At 39.9% G+C, this 17,366-nt stretch overlaps 1 long non-coding RNA gene across 1 annotated transcript in view; it reads left to right on the top strand.

Annotated features, from left to right (window-relative positions):
* Positions 1-420: 420 nt before the first annotated feature.
* LOC140818821 (uncharacterized) overlaps positions 421-17,366 on the top strand; it is a 29,688-nt gene continuing 12,742 nt past the window's right edge. Inside the window, exon 1 of the long non-coding RNA XR_012115068.1 lies at positions 421-1,017. This is a non-coding gene — a long non-coding RNA (uncharacterized lncRNA). The remainder of the gene's footprint in view (positions 1,018-17,366) is intronic.

Below are 17,366 nucleotides of genomic sequence, written 5' to 3' on the forward strand. Positions count from 1 at the left end.
TGGCTATCCTTGGAACCCTCAAGCCAAAAAGATGTGGAGAGCGTGATTGTAAAGAGACTAAATTTGAGTCATCAAGTCCGAGAAGATATAGTGTGTACCTTGATTACAACGATAAATGACTATTATGACACTTTTTTGTAGACACTTTTAATTAAATGTTTTTACAAATACTTAATAATAACACTTGTAAAAAATTAATAATGTGTAAAATAAAAAAACATATTAGATTAGTTATCTTGAAATTTTTAATTGATGTCATTTTTAGATGGAGGGAGTTTCCCTCTTCCAATATTTATCCGACCCAAATATTCTCATATCTATTTTATCTATTTTAGACACATTGTAAAAAATCATTAAAAACCTAAAAAAAACTTAATTAAAAGGGACAAAAAAAGAAAATCAGCAAATTCATCCCCCCCAATTCATTCCCGCCCGTCACGTGAAAGAAAGAAGAAACCCAACCCTACTCTCGTTGCTTTCTCCCTCACCACGACGTTTTCCAACGAGCACCGCCAAAGCACTGGACAAGAAGCGTAGAGCTGAGGAAGTTCTTCCCCAAGCCCCTGCACCTCTTTTCTGTACTGAATCGAGAAGAAATTGAAGTTGTCTGTGCGAGATTAATTTGTCGATTCAGGTGAGATTTGTATTCGATTCTTGGTTGTTTGTGTTGTATTGAGTAAGGGGATTTGAAGCCTATGTATTTAACCTATTTTCCAGCCACTTTAGTTCGCTTCGCATGCGATTCTTGGTGAAGATTGACGAAAGAAAATCTATTTTCCATCTCAATTATAATAAAAAAAATTGTGGCTATTAAATACACACAATAATAAAGGAAGAAAATCTATTTCCCATCTCAAATCAATTCCCATAAGAAAGAAAGCCCCAATCCCAAACCCACATCCCCGTGGCCATTCTCTCCCTCTCTCCAAATTGCGACAGATTGCAGCACCAGAAATGGGTCGGTCGAGCACCCTACACCTAGCCCAGGACCAACGCCGGCTCCCAGTTCAAATGATGGTATGTTTGATGTTCCCATTTGTCTTACAAATTTAATTTATTTGGGATTTTTCGAAAACTTTATAAAATCATTGGTTTTTTGCTCTTATTTTTTGGTGGGTTTTGATTGATTTGGTTGTTCGTGGTTTCTTCTGTAGGGGTGTCAACTGATCAAGGAGTGGCTTATGTGTTGATGCTGGTTGCTTTGGCTATAACCTACTGTTAGGGTAGATGCTCTGCAAGTCAACTGTTGACTAGGGATTTTATTGAATCAGTTAAAAAGAACAATATTTATTTTAATATAATTCATTATTTCATGGTTTGTTATTTCTTTATCTGTATACTCATGTTATCAAACATAGATAAAGACATTGATTATAATTTAATACAACTGAATTGTAATTCGATGTTGAAACTCCTTTGTAAACACTGTATGATTTAAATTCATTCCTAGTTGATTTAGCCGCCTAAAACATGGATAAACGTCGCTTGAGCTCGAGATTAGCATCTGTGATGTTGTGTACTGCGTTTCTTGGTAAGGATATAGAGATGTCTAAACATGCAGATGGGTAGTCATATGATGATTATACCGGACAACCCTCCCTCGTACTTTCCAAGTGGTTATCATTCATTGAGAGGAATAAGTCCGTGGTTATGATTGTACACCATTAGTCCTTACGACCCGGGACAACACTGAGGCTCTATATGCTAGGGCTGTGCTTTGATTCGTTTACCGGCTCCAGGAGAGTCATCAGGTGGCGAGGTTGGGTATAGTACGACACATATAGGAGCCAGTGCATTGTAGTCGGGGATTCACCGCTCACCTGCGGGTGTGGATATCATATGTGATCTTATGAAATAATAGTGCATAGAATCTCTGCCAGAGTATTTGATGTACGTTAGAGAAAGAGTTATCCAATAGTACACGCGATGCCACTATTATAGTTATCACATTATGATCGAATTAATATGCAACCCTCGATGAACCAATGGTTGCAGATTCGATCGGGATATATGAGATGAAGGGATCGTATTGTACGTTAATCATAATCGACTGGTTCTTGCAGGCACTATCAATCATACCTAGGAGATCATGGGGTGATGCTACTAGACGCTCTTACAATGATCCGATGGTGCAATTAGAAATGAGTTCTGACATTCTTGATCAAGGTGTTGATGAAAAGAATGGGGCTAACTAGCGTAAGCCCGAATAAAGGATTATGTCCTGAATCACAAAGAGTTGTGAACCCACAGCTAGCTGTATCCCTGAACCATTGAGGGTCACACAAGCACTGGATCGTTTGTTCCTGTTGAGAGAATAAATTCAAGAAGTTGAATTTATATTATATAGTAAATTCAAGGAGTTGAATTTATGATAATTAAATTTTGAGAGAAAATAAATTCAAGGAGTTGAATTTATAAAATTTGATAATTTAATATATTAAACTCAAATTTTGGGTTTATTAAATATTAAATTTTGGAGGTGATGAAAATTCAAGTAGTTGAATTTATAATTATTTAATTTATTAAACTCAAAAGTAGAGCTTATTGATTAATAAATTAAATATGATGTATAATATGTTTAATGGCTTGTAAGAGTACAAGTCCAACATATTAAATAATTAAAGTATTAATGGACCTTGATTAATTGAATAAATTAGTTGGACTAATCCAATTAATTAATAAAAACCCATTAATGTTAATTAAAGGGCCTAATTATTATACTATGATAATTAGGTCAAGGGTTAATTATACAAGGGATTGAGAAGTCAAAACCCTAAACTTCAAGATCACAAATTTTCGAGAACCTCTCCTCCAAAGAAGAAAAAAATCGGCCACCTCCTTTTGAGAAATGTTTTGAGCTGTCTCTCAAATAATTTTCTCCTACGTTAAATATCTTCCAATATTTCTAGTACAATTTGTAAGATGATCAAACAATCCAGTCGTGGACCTAATTAGAAGAAAAGAAAAGAATCTCTTGAAGAAAGTTCGTAGGAATTCACCAAGAGTTAATCTGTTTATACCGGATTAGTTGGAGCCACGTGATTAATTCACAAAGGTATAATTTTCTGACATCCTATGAATGTTTTTGTAAAATCATACGAGCGCTCAAAGAAAAACATATTTTGATTGTCAAAATAAATAAAATTTTAAAACTTCCGTTGTGTTTAAGCGTGTAGAAAACCAAGATCCAACTGTGGTATCAGAGCCAGGCTTTTTCTGAGTCGTATGATTTTAAATTATATTGAATAATTTTTTTCTAACCACACAAGAAAATTTTCAGAAATTTATAGCACCATAAAAATTATTTTTTCCAGAAAACAAAAAAAAATATTTTTCGGATTTGCCCGGAACTTTTCCAGGCAGACCGCGCGCAGAGCGGCGCAGTGTGCAGAACGTCCGCGCGCTGTGTGCCGCCCTGCGCGGCACAGCATGCGGAGCGTCCGCACGCGCGCGCACCTGTGCGCAGATTGCGCACACAGGAAGCCTGCCACTGCCCGAAACGTTCGGACAACGGGCGGGCAGCGAGGGCGGCTGCCCGGGATCGTCTCGAGAATCGTGCTGATTGGTGGGCTTGAATTGTTTGGGTCCATGGTACAACTTTCTGATTTTTCAAAATTTTGGATAAAATTGATATTTTTGAAATTGATTCAATTTTTATTTTGGAAAATTAATAATTTTCTTGTAAAATAAAGAATTAGAATATGATTTTAATTATTTATGGTAAAAATGAGTTTTATAATAAATCAATTATTACTGATTTAATTGAAAATTAAATAAAGGAGTTTATTTAATTTATTAAATTCTTTAATAATTGTGGTGGTTAATGATAAAAGTATTAGATATATGATTTATCAATTAATTAAATTGTTTAATTAAATTGATGTTAATATTCGATATTAATTGTATGAAGGATGATCGAGAGCCTTGACAATGTGTTAGGTGTATGTTAGGATATTTTACTGTTTATTCGTTTTTAATATTTGATATTATTAAAGTGAGCCTGGTTTATGGCATGTTCCCACCCCATGAGATGTATCCCTTATGTGCCATGGCTATTTAAATGTAATTATTAGAAATAGTGGGAGATCAAGACTTGAAGATGGTGGGCCCGATGAACGAGATGAAGACATGTAAAATATTGGAAGCTCTTGTAATAGTTGCATTTGCATCCCTGCATTCACCTAACTTTGGGACCTAGATCCATGTATGGCTCACATGGATCTAATAGTGTTCGCGATCGATCATCCTTATTTATTGTTGAATGTCATATTATGATATATATGATATATCGTGGTATGCATGTATGTATATTATATAATATAGTTGCATACGCCGGAAAGCTGTGACTTCCACCAGACATATGATGTGAATTGAGTGGAATTTCCATGACTTCGTGTAGTGCCCAAATTCAGTACACGTATAACCCATGCATTCATTTAATTATTAAATCATTTAATTAGTTTAAATGAGTTTTATCCATGCATAATTTATGAAAGCTCATTATTTTAAATTATTCATGTCTATGTTGATGCACGTTAAAATGTTTTTCGAGTTTATGTTTCAGGCGATTATTCGAGGCGGGATTGAGGAAAAGACCCGGTGACGATTTTCAGCAATTTAAAAATGTGGTATTTTATTTTAAGTTATGGATGGGGGTATTTTTTTTTACTAATTATTATGTTTTTAGAATTTTAAAGTCCAAATTTAATTATTAGGTGAATTTTGGGGAATGGAAAACTTTTAAAGTCTAGACCATGTGTCTTTTTAAATTTTATTAGAGGTGGTATTAGAGTAAGAGAGTGTTAGTATTTTTTTTAATTAGTGCTAATTATCAATTAAGCTAAATTATCTCCTAATTAAACACAAAACACACGCACACACACACTCCACACACACTAGAAACGTGAAAGCACATACACACACATTTTTATTTCAAATTTTTTTGAAGAAAAACCTAGGGTTCTCCATTAGAAAGCAGCCGCCCCCTTCCATCGATTTTTCCAGTCATTTTCGGTGGGTTTTATTGCAAGAAAGTCGAGCCGCAAGTCATCCCGGGTCAACCTCGCTTCTTTCCCGCGTCGGTGTCGTCGTTACGGTACTTTTAAACGTCAAAAGGCACGTATATTCTGTTCTTGCTGTGTCGATCAAGTCATATTATGCGTTGCGTTGATTTTTTTTTTATGCGTAAAAGTTATGTATCGTGATAGTAGATTGAGCGGATCATGAATCGGATCAATTGCGAAGGAAAATTTTTAGATCTAAAACTCGTTTTTACTGTTCATGTCAAAACTGCAATTTTTCTGTTCATATTTTGGGAAAACTTTCAACGGCAAAAACGTGTAACTTTTCGATACCTTCGATTTGATATATGATTCGAAATTTTTGGATGAAAAATGAGTGAGTTATGATATTTTCCGTGCGACTGCGCAAACTGAAATTTTCAGAAAATTATGTTATTGATACGTTTCTTGAAGTTTCATGTTGCAGGCTTCGTTGGGGGCTCGACCGGTGATTGTTGCTGCGTGTAGGTACTTGCTTATGTTGTTGGGGCGATCACTAATGGTTCGCTTCGGATCATTGGGCATCTAGTTGAATCAAATGTCGTAGGAATCAAGTTGATGTCAAAGACCGCATTTTGGTTCGTATGAGTTGTAGGGTGAACGTCGTCACGTTGGGGCAATTACACGAGTTTAGTTCACTGCTATGGTGTCCTAGGATAGTCTCGAGTTGTGGAATCTTGTGCCATTATGTGTTAATTAGGAGACTAAGTATTGTGTAAGTTTTTCCTCGCAGGTTCAGAAATACGTAGGCACACGGACCCTTACCCGGACCCCCGCACGGGGTCCGTGCCTTTGTTCCCTCAGCAATGTCTAGGACCCGAGTGTACACGGACCCTCACACGGACCCAAGCACGGGGTCCGTGCCTCTCCCCTTTCCGAGTACTCCTTTTACAGTATCTACACGGACCCTGATCCGGACCTTTAGACGGGGTCCGTGCCCTTGCTTTTCTACACACACCCCATACAGTGTCTACACGGACCCAAGCCAGGACCCAGACATGGGGTCCGTGTCCTCCTATTTTTGGGATACATTCTTTCATTCACTTAGGAATTGGGTTGAGGTTTTAAGTTAAGGTTTAATATGATGTTTTCATGATCGAGTCATGGGAAATTTTAGAACGTCCTAAGAAATGATCGAACTCGAGAGTAAGTATGATTTCTACGTTAAGTTATGTGAGTTGAGCATACAAGTTTATGTTAGTATGTTGCAGCAACGGCCCCGATCGAAGTCCAACGAATCCCTCAACGCCAAGTAAGTATGTAGGACGTGCAATAAAATATTTTAAGTTTTCGAGGTATGCTAAATGTCTTGTGACCAAATTATGTTAGGATTGGAAAGCGTTAAATTATGAACGGGGACCAATCCGCCCGTTAAATTATGAACGGGTTAGATCGTGGTTGTGAAGCGTTAAATTATGAACGTGGATCAACTGGCCTGTTAAATTATGAACAGGGATCTTATGTATGCGGCAGTGGATACGTCCCTGTCAGCCCAGTACTGTGGTACAGTCTGATCAGGCTCATTTATGTTACGGGTCACTTGCTTTGAAATATCCTCTACGCAAAATGATGAATTTATGTATGTTTACGTATGCAGTATGTTTATGAAAGTTTAAGTTATGGCACGTCGAAGTATGTATGTACGTATTTCCAAGTTTTAATGCGTAAGTTCAAGTTTCAAATTATGTATGTCTTATTTTAAAGTTGCATGCGATCTTATTATGTAGTACTCGTTATTCCAGTTTATACGTGTTGAGTCTTTAGACTCACTAGACTTGATCGATGCAGGTGACTATGTTGAGGAGGCAGGAGGTGATGACCAAGGGGCAGGCTTGGGCTGAGTGGCAGGCTAAACCCGAGGACCGCAAGTTTATGTTTAAGCAAATTTTTAAAATACTCTGATGTTTTGATTTGAACGTGAGACGTTTTGAGACAGTTTCTTTTAGCAAAATTTTATTGGTGACGGTTGATTGTGAGATTTATTTTTATGAATGTTGAGTGACGACCGTATGAATGTTTTTATTTAAGAAAATTTTTAATTTTTCCGCAAATTTTAAATAGTGTAGAATACGGTTCGTTACAGTTGGTATCAGAGCGGTGTTCTTGTAAAAGGGTTACGCCTACTGCCAGTCGCAATAAGCTCTCGAAGTCACACCTCAAGTCTGTAAGTTTTAAAGTTTTGAGTTACGCTATGTACTATGCATTAGATCATGATTTCAGCATGTTTATGTTTTAAAGTTCAAATTTTGTGCATCTTATGATATTGGTATTATATTCATGCATGTTGGGTTTACGTGTTGGGTAATTGTTGGAACAGTATGCCTCCTAGACGTATGTTTAACCAGGAAGATAGGACTGAGGACAGGGAGCACCGAGAGGAGGAAAGAGCCAATCCTCCACCTCCACCACCACCTCCAGATATGCAGGCGCAGATGCTTGCAGGCATGACGCAGTTCTTCGCGCAGTTTGCGAGGAACCAGACTGCTGTAGGCCCCGAGGAGAGGCCTAGACCTGAGGCGGTATATGAGAGATTCCGGAGGATGAGTCCGAAGGAGTTTTCGGGTACCACTGACCTGATGGTAGCTGAGGGATGGATCAAGTCCATCGAAGTAATTTTCGACTTTATGGAGCTGGCAGATGCTGATAGGGTTCGTTGTGCCATCTTCTTATTGACTGGAGATGCCAGGTTATGGTGGGAGAGCGCGTCCGTGGCGGTTAATCTGCAAGTACTGCCATGGAAGGGTTTCAAGGAAGTCTTCTACTCCAAGTACTTCACTGAGGAAGTACGAACCCGACTCACCAACGAGTTCATGAAGCTGCGGCAAGGAGATAGTAGCGTAGCAGAGTTTGTGAGAAGGTTTGAGAGGGGGTGTCACTTCGTGCCCCTCATTGCGAACGATGCCCAAGCAAAGTTGAGGCATTTTCTGAATGGACTGCGGCCGATCCTGCGCCGCGATGTGAGAGTAGCTGGTCCCACTTCTTATGCAGTCGCCGTATCTAGGGCCTTGGCGGCAGAGCAGGACCAACGAGATATTGAGGCTGACAGGCAGGGCAAGAGGCCCTATCAAGCACCACCGTAGCACCAACAGCAGCAGAATCAACGAACCCAGTTTAAGAAACCGTATCAGGGGCCGCCAGCGAAGAAGCCTTATCAGGGACCACCAAAGGGCAAGGGTCCAGTTCAGCAGCAAGGGGCGCCTCAGAAGCCCGTTGCCTTTCCCGTGTGTCCTAAATGCAATCGTCAACACCCGGGACAGTGCTTGTATGGATCAGGCAGGTGCTTCAAGTGTGGAGCTACAGATCATATGCTGAAGGAGTGCCCGCAGTGGAAGCAGCCAACCCAGGGCAGGGTATTCGCCATGCATGCACAGGAGGCGGACCCAGACACTACTTTACTTACCGGTAAACTTTTCTACCTAAGTTCAGTACTATTTGATTTGCATGTGGAATTTTACTTGGGATAAGTAGGATGCTAGTATTGTTTGAGTATATTTGGGTTACTACCTTGTTAGTGTCTTGGGGATATAAGTTGTGTTGTGCTAACGCATCTCAGGGAATATTTTCATAAAGAGATTAGCTACAACTGCACTGCTAGATTCAGGAGCCACCCACTCCTTTATATCAGAGACGTTTGCCAATCATTTAGACCTCAAGTCCATCGGTCTGGACTTGAACTTCTCAGTGACAGTCCCATCAGGGGAAGAGTTGTTAGCTACCAGTGTGATCAGGGACATCGATCTAGAACTGCAGGGCCACCTAGTATATGCAGATTTGATCGTATTGCCGATGCCAGAGTTCGATATTATATTGGGAATTGACTGGCTGACTAAGAACAGAGTTCTGATTGACTTTCAGAAAAGGTCAGTATTAGTCAGGCCGCTGGGCATGGAGCAGTTTCTATTCGAGCCAGCTAGATGGAGGAGTTTTCCTCGCATGATTTCATGCATGCAGGCGAGGGGTTTGATCTCCAAGGGATGTCAGGCCTTTTTAGCTAGTATTATTTCAGCGCCTGACGTGTCCACTCCATCCTTATCAGAGGTGCCAGTAGTCAAAGAATTTCCAGACGTCTTTCCTGATGACGTCACCGGTCTTCCACCAGAGAGAGAGGTTGAGTTTGCAATCGATCTCGTGCCAGGCACAGCGCCAATCTCCAAGGCGCCATACAGATTAGCTCCAGCTGAGATGTTAGAGCTCAAACAGCAGATTCAGGAGCTCCTCGACAAAGGATTTATTCGCCCTAGTTTCTCACCGTGGGGCGCACCAGTGCTCTTTGTAAAGAAGAAGGATGGGAGCATGAGGCTGTGCATCGATTACCGTGAGCTGAACAAGGTAACGATCAAGAATAAATACCCGTTGCCTAGAATCGAAGACTTGTTCGATCAGTTGCAGGGAGCTACCGTGTTCTCTAAGATAGATCTTCGATCAGGGTATCATCAGCTGAAAGTGAAGGATGCAGATGTTCATAAGACAGCTTTCAGGACCAGATACGGGCATTACGAGTTCTTAGTAATGCCGTTTGGATTGACCAATGCTCCAGCTATTTTCATGGACCTCATGAACCGAGTATTCCAGCCGTTCCTCGATCAATTCGTCATAGTATTCATTGACGATATTCTTATATACTCGAAGAGCCATGAGGAGCACAGCCAGCATTTGAGTACAGTTCTACAGACCTTGCAGAGCCGTAAATTGTTTGCGAAGTTTAGTAAGTGTGAATTTTGGCTAGAGAAGGTAGCGTTTTTGGGGCATATTGTATCTAGCAGTGGTATTGAAGTGGATCCGTCTAAGGTAGCAGCGGTTAGAGATTGGGTGGAACCCAAGAACGCATCAGAAATCCGCAGCTTTCTGGGTTTAGCCGGTTACTACCGTAAGTTCATTCGAGGATTTTCATCTATAGCAGTACCACTCACTTCACTCACCAAGAAGAATGCCAAGTTTGTGTGGAGTGAAGAATGCCAGAAGAGCTTCGACACGTTGAAGCAAGCTCTTATTTCGGCGCCAGTGCTAGCCATGCCAACAGGACAAGGTGAGTTTGTGCTTTATACCGATGCATCTAAGCTCGGATTAGGCGCAGTGTTGATGCAGCAGGGTCGAGTCATAGCATATGCTTCCAGGCAATTGAAGGTGCACGAGAAGAATTATCCGACTCACGACCTTGAGTTAGCCGCCGTGGTCTTTGCATTGAAAATTTGGAGACACTATCTATACGGCGAGAAATGTCAGATTTTCACCGATCACAAGAGTCTCAAATACTTCTTCACGCAGAGAGAGCTGAATATGAGGCAGAGACGGTGGTTGGAACTTGTGAAAGATTATGATTGCGAGATTAGCTATCATCCGGGAAAAGCTAATGTTGTCGCAGACGCCTTGAGCAGAAAAGTGGCAGTCATAGCACATTTGTCAGTTCAGAGACCGCTTCAGTCTGAGATTCAGAGGTTTGGTCTAGAGATTTATCGTAAGGGCAGAGCTCCTAGACTGTCTAATCTGACAGTCAAATCCGATTTACTAGACCGAATCCGAGCAGGTCAGTCTTCAGATGAGCAGTTACAGAAATGGAGACTGAAGGATGAAGCTAAAGGCAGTGTTTTGTACACAGTGTCTGACGGCATTGTGCGATACAGAGGTAGAATGTGGGTGCCTAGCGTTGGTTCGACCAGACAGGATATTCTGACAGAGGCACACACATCTCCGTATTCCATTCACCCAGGAGGCACCAAGATGTACAAAGACCTTCAGTTATTGTATTGGTGGCCAGGGATGAAGCGAGACATCCGTAGGTTCGTATCAGAATGTCTCACTTGTCAGCAAGTAAAAGCTGAACATCAGAGACCAGCAGGATTGGTTAAGCCACTACCCATTCCCGAGTGGAAGTGGGAGAACATTACTATGGATTTTGTGGTTGGATTACCGAGATCAGTCAGAGGATCGAACTCCATTTGGGTTATAGTGGACCGACTCACTAAGTCAGCGCATTTTCTGCCAGTGAAGACGACTTTCTCCATGACGCAGTATGCGGATCTTTATATCCAGGAGATCGTCCGGTTGCATGGTTTCCCAGTCTCTATTGTGTCCGACAGGGACCCGAGGTTTACATCGTCCTTCTGGAAGAGCTTGCATGCAGCTATGGGGACGAAGTTGCTTTTTAGTACAGCTTTTCACCCGCAGACAGATGGCCAGTCTGAGCGAGTGATTCAGATTTTAGAGGATTTGCTAAGGGCGTGCATGATTGATTTTCAAGGAGCTTGGGAGTCGAGACTACCTCTAGTGGAGTTCACATACAACAACAGCTTCCAAGCATCTATTGGTATGGCTCCCTATGAGGCGTTGTACGGGAGGAAGTGCAGATCACCAGTTCATTGGGATGAAGTTGGTGAGAGGACAGAACTTGGCCCAGAAATAGTTCAGCAGACTGCAGACGTGGTGGTCAAGATTCGTGACAGAATGAAGACCGCCCAGAGCCGTCAGAAGAGCTATGCAGATAAAAGGAGGAGAGATCTCGAGTTTGCCGTAGGAGATCACGTTTTTATCAAGATAGCACCTATGAAGGGTGTTATGAGATTTGGAAAGAGAGGCAAGTTGAGTCCGAGGTTTATTGGACCGTTTGAGATCTTGGACAGAGTTGGGACGCTAGCGTATCGTGTAGCCCTTCCGCCGAATCTGGCCGGGGTGCACAATGTGTTCCATGTCTCGATGCTGAGAAAATATTTGGCTAATCCTTCTTATGTTCTAAGTTTTGAGCCGCTGCAGTTGACTCCAGACCTGTCTTACGAGGAGAAACCAGTCCAAATCCTAGACAGACAGGAGCGCAAACTTCGGAACAAGACGACTAAGTTGGTCAAAGTTCAATGGCTGAATCAATCGGTGGAAGAAGCCACTTGGGAATCAGAGGCCGACATGAGACTTCGCTACCCGGAGTTGTTCGGTAAGACTTAATTTCGAGGACGAAGTTTTTTTTTAGTGGGGGAGGAACTGTAGTGCCCAAATTCAGTACACGTATAACCCATGCATTCATTTAATTATTAAATCATTTAATTAGTTTAAATGAGTTTTATCCATTCATAATTTATGAAAGCTCATTATTTTAAATTATTCATGTCTATGTTGATGCACGTTAAAATGTTTTTCGAGTTTATGTTTCAGGCGATTATTCGAGGCGGGATTGAGGAAAAGACCCGGTGACGATTTTCGGCAATTTAAAAATGTGGTATTTTATTTTAAGTTATGGATGGGGGTATTTTTTTTTACTAATTATTATGTTTTTAGAATTTTAAAGTCCAAATTTAATTATTAGGTGAATTTTGGGGAATGGAAAACTTTTAAAGTCTAGACCATGTGCCTTTTTAAATTTTATTAGAGGTGGTATTAGAGTAAGAGAGTGTTAGTATTTTTTTTAATTAGTGCTAATTATCAATTAAGCTAAATTATCTCCTAATTAAACACAAAACACACGCACACACACACTCCACACACACTAGAAACGTGAAAGCACATACACACACATTTTTATTTCAAATCTTTTTGAAGAAAAACCTAGGGTTCTCCATTAGAAAGCAGCCGCCCCCTTCCATCGATTTTTCCAGTCATTTTCGGTGGGTTTTATTGCAAGAAAGTCGAGCCGCAAGTCATCCCGGGTCAACCTCGCTTCTTTCCCGCGTCGGTGTCGTCGTTACGGTACTTTTAAACGTCAAAAGGCACGTATATTCTGTTCTTGCTGTGTCGATCAAGTCATATTATGCGTTGCGTTGATTTTTTTTTATGCGTAAAAGTTATGTATCGTGATAGTAGATTGAGCGGATCATGAATCGGATCAATTGCGAAGGAAAATTTTTAGATCTAAAACTCGTTTTTACTGTTCATGTCAAAACTGCAATTTTTCTGTTCATATTTTGGGAAAACTTTCAACAGCAAAAACGTGTAACTTTTCGATACCTTCGATTTGATATATGATTCGAAATTTTTGGATGAAAAATGAGTGAGTTATGATATTTTCCGTGCGACTGCGCAAACTGAAATTTTCAGAAAATTATGTTATTGATACGTTTCTTGAAGTTTCATGTTGCAGGCTTCGTTGGGGGCTCGACCGGTGATTGTTGCTGCGTGTAGGTACTTGCTTATGTTGTTGGGGCGATCACTAATGGTTCGCTTCGGATCATTGGGCATCTAGTTGAATCAAATGTCGTAGGAATCAAGTTGATGTCAAAGACCGCATTTTGGTTCGTATGAGTTGTAGGGTGAACGTCGTCACGTTGGGGCAATTACACGAGTTTAGTTCACTGCTATGGTGTCCTAGGATAGTCTCGAGTTGTGGAATCTTGTGCCATTATGTGTTAATTAGGAGACTAAGTATTGTGTAAGTTTTTCCTCGCAGGTTCAGAAATACGTAGGCACACGGACCCTTACCCGGACCCCCGCACGGGGTCCGTGCCTTTGTTCCCTCAGCAATGTCTAGGACCCGAGTGTACACGGACCCTCACACGGACCCAAGCACGGGGTCCGTGCCTCTCCCCTTTCCGAGTACTCCTTTTACAGTATCTACACGGACCCTGATCCGGACCTTTAGACGGGGTCCGTGCCCTTGCTTTTCTACACACACCCCATACAGTGTCTACACGGACCCAAGCCAGGACCCAGACATGGGGTCCGTGTCCTCCTATTTTTGGGATACATTCTTTCATTCACTTAGGAATTGGGTTGAGGTTTTAAGTTAAGGTTTAATATGATGTTTTCATGATCGAGTCATGGGAAATTTTAGAACGTCCTAAGAAATGATCGAACTCGAGAGTAAGTATGATTTCTACGTTAAGTTATGTGAGTTGAGCATACAAGTTTATGTTAGTATGTTGCAGCAACGGCCCCGATCGAAGTCCAACGAATCCCTCAACGCCAAGTAAGTATGTAGGACGTGCAATAAAATATTTTAAGTTTTCGAGGTATGCTAAATGTCTTGTGACCAAATTATGTTAGGATTGGAAAGCGTTAAATTATGAACGGGGACCAATCCGCCCGTTAAATTATGAACGGGTTAGATCGTGGTTGTGAAGCGTTAAATTATGAACGTGGATCAACTGGCCTGTTAAATTATGAACAGGGATCTTATGTATGCGGCAGTGGATACGTCCCTGTCAGCCCAGTACTGTGGTACAGTCTGATCAGGCTCATTTATGTTACGGGTCACTTGCTTTGAAACATCATCTACGCAAAATGATGAATTTATGTATGTTTACGTATGCAGTATGTTTATGAAAGTTTAAGTTATGGCACGTCGAAGTATGTATGTACGTATTTCCAAGTTTTAATGCGTAAGTTCAAGTTTCAAATTATGTATGTCTTATTTTAAAGTTGCATGCGATCTTATTATGTAGTACTCGTTATTCCAGTTTATACGTGTTGAGTCTTTAGACTTACTAGACTTGATCGATGCAGGTGACTATGTTGAGGAGGCAGGAGGTGATGACCAAGGGGCAGGCTTGGGCTGAGTGGCAGGCTAAACCCGAGGACCGCAAGTTTATGTTTAAGCAAATTTTTAAAATACTCTGATGTTTTGATTTGAACGTGAGACGTTTTGAGACAGTTTCTTTTAGCAAAATTTTATTGGTGACGGTTGATTGTGAGATTTATTTTTATGAATGTTGAGTGACGACCGTATGAATGTTTTTATTTAAGAAAATTTTTAATTTTTCCGCAAATTTTAAATAGTGTAGAATACGGTTCGTTACACTTCGGCTCATATTATTTGGGGAACTCATGACGACCGTCTACTACAATTCAATATTGATGGGTTGGTTTGACACGTCGTAATGCCTGAAGTAAATATCACAAGTTATGGATTTAGTAATGTGAGATTACTAAATAATTAATGATTTTTAACGATAGAAATATGCGATATCTTGACCATATGAAGTCCAAATGATTTAAAATTTGGATATGACGTAGAAAACTCAAAGATATAGAAGTTTCATGTTTTGAGTTTTGACAAATTTGATTGTTTGACTGGTCCAAAGGTATATACCGATATTAAAAATGTTAAATATATTACATTATATTTATTAATATAATATAATATAATAATAAAAAAATTATAAAAAAAATGAGATAAATTTGAAACTCACGTTCACGTGAGTTTCATTCACTTTGCACTGAAGAGTTAACAGAGAGGAAACGGAGAGGTGAGAGAAAGAGTTTGCAGATTTTATTTTTGATCGTGCGACTTATTGGTTTATCCAATCGACGAACCGACTTCATTTCTGAAATCGTTGACACGAGGTCTTCGATTTGAGGTATAAATTTTATAGTTTGGTGATGTTTGAAATTTGTCGATTTCTGAAATAAATCCGATAAATTGTTAAATCATACAGAAATTGAAGATTGTTGAATAGTGTATGATTTTAACGAAGTAGAGAAGATTATAGTGATGTTATTTTGAATTATTCCTAATTTATTATAATTAGGGATTTTTAATCGTTGGATTGAGATTGGAGAGTTGTTTGTCAGTTGCTATTAATTCTGATTATATATTTGGAGCCTATGAAGTATAGGCTACACGTTGATATAAAGTTTTCTTAATTTGACGGATGTTGTAAAATAGCCTATTATTTGAAGTTAATTTATTAGGGTGTATTTGATGTTAGTATTGTGAATTAAATACACCAGAATATTAAATTGTTGAACGATAAGAATTTATAATCGAGTTTTATAGTTTGTTGAATTAATTGTTGTTTGGCTATTTGATGTTTTATATTGAGGCTATTATGATTGTGTTGATACGATGACAACGATCTGATAATTATTGTTGAATTATTTAGATACATCACAAGCCTCGGGATCAAAGAAATAGCCAAATTATATATATACTCGATTATCAGGTACGTGTTGACGTACGAGCATATGTTGTTATTGTTTAGTATTGATGAATACTATTGCGTTGAACGATGATAAATCGCCGGATTTGGGTGATTTGATATTATATTTGTTGTTGTTTATTATTGTTGATATTGTTGACTATCGTTGTTGGGAGACGTCTCGTTGATGTTGTCACGTTGATGTTGTTCGTTCAACGATATTGCTGTCGCCGGTGTTGGGGTGCGACGTATCGTTGATGTTGTTATTCGTTCGACGATAATGCTGTCGTCGGTGTTGGGGTGCGACGTATCGTCTATGTTGTTGTTCGTTCGACTATATTGTTGTCGTCGGTGTTGGGGTGCGACGTATCGTCGATGTTGTTGCATTGTGATGTTGTTGATGTTTTTGTTGGCTGATTGTCCAGAAACGGCAAAGGAGGTATTTCTATTATGATTTCAGTTATATTTTATGTTGTTAATATAACTGTTATGTATTACGATGATGATTGTTGTATATGCTCACTCTTTGAGGGTTGTTTCTGTTGGGCAGATTACAGGACTATGCGTGAGACAGGATAGTGGTGAAGGACTAGATGTGTCTAGTCAAACAGTCCTGTAGTTGATAGTAGATAGAGACAGTATAGTTTATTGTCTTACTTGAGTTGTATGTGTGTATTTATTATACTGTTTCTGCTGCATTGACGTAGATAGTGTGGTGATTGCACTATTTTGTCGTATATGAATTATATTATTACGTCGTCGAAAAGAATTTTTTTTTTATGCATATGACATCACATGTTGTATGATTACGTGGCGAGGTTTGGGGCGCCACATTTGGTGGTATCAGAGCATATGTTAGATATCTGGGATGGTTAGGAGTTGGGTTTGTGATGAGGGAGTTGGATGACGATATTATTTGCGTGTGTCTGTGCATTTGAGTTGGTCTTGATATGATTGATTGTTCTTTAGTTGCGTGTGCTTTCGTGCGAAAAGTGTGATGATGATTACTGGATTGTAATTGTTAAATGTTATTATTAACAATTTGATTTCCAGTGATGGCAGCTAGAGAACAGGTACATCCACACGAGGAAACGGAAGAGGTTGACAGTGGGTTTGGTCAGATGAATCCATTGCCACCTCCTCCTATGGGACATGCACCTGCAGATCAGCCTTTATTACCTGGTGAGTTGACTTTGGCACAGTTCAGCAGTTATTTTCCGCCGAGAGTTGATAGTTCTGAGACTGGTGAGCGAGCAGAGGAGTGGATTGAGAGGATAGAGCAGATATTTGTGACCGCTCCGTGTGCTAGGTCTGCTTGGTTACGATTTGCTACATTTCAGCTTTCGAGGAATGTACTGTTGTGGTGGCAGACGACTGATGCCGGATTGAGAGCTCAGGGCCGTACTGTTGATTGGGATGTGTTTCGATCTCGTTTTCTTGATAAATATTTTTCTATAGCAGCCAAACA

This window comes from Primulina eburnea, chromosome 17 (assembly GCF_022965805.1).
Source record: "Primulina eburnea isolate SZY01 chromosome 17, ASM2296580v1, whole genome shotgun sequence".
NCBI classification, from domain to species: domain Eukaryota; kingdom Viridiplantae; phylum Streptophyta; class Magnoliopsida; order Lamiales; family Gesneriaceae; genus Primulina; species Primulina eburnea.